Raw genomic sequence first — 423 nt, forward strand, 5'->3', positions numbered from 1 at the left:
AGGATGAGGATGAGGATAGGATGAGGATGAGGATGAGGATAAGGATGAGGATGAGGAGGAGGATAGGATGAGGATGGACGAGGGTGAAGACGAAGATGAGGAGGAGGATGAGGATGAGGATGAGGATTAGGAAAGGATGAGGATGGGGATGATTATGAGGAAGAAGATAGGATGAAGATGAGGAAGAAGATAGGATGAGGAAGAGGATGAGGATGAAGAGGAGGGTAGAATGAGTATGAGGATGCGAATGAGGATAGGATGACCATGCGGATGAGGATGAGGAATAGGATATGATGAGGATGAGGACGACGATAGGATGAGGAAGAGGATGAGGAGGAAGAGGAGGGTAGGATGAGGATGAGGATGAGGATAGGATGAGGACGTGGATAGCATGAGGATGAGGATAGGATGAGGAGGAGGAGG

This window comes from Lupinus angustifolius, chromosome LG03 (assembly GCF_001865875.1).
Source record: "Lupinus angustifolius cultivar Tanjil chromosome LG03, LupAngTanjil_v1.0, whole genome shotgun sequence".
In the NCBI taxonomy this organism is placed as follows: domain Eukaryota; kingdom Viridiplantae; phylum Streptophyta; class Magnoliopsida; order Fabales; family Fabaceae; genus Lupinus; species Lupinus angustifolius.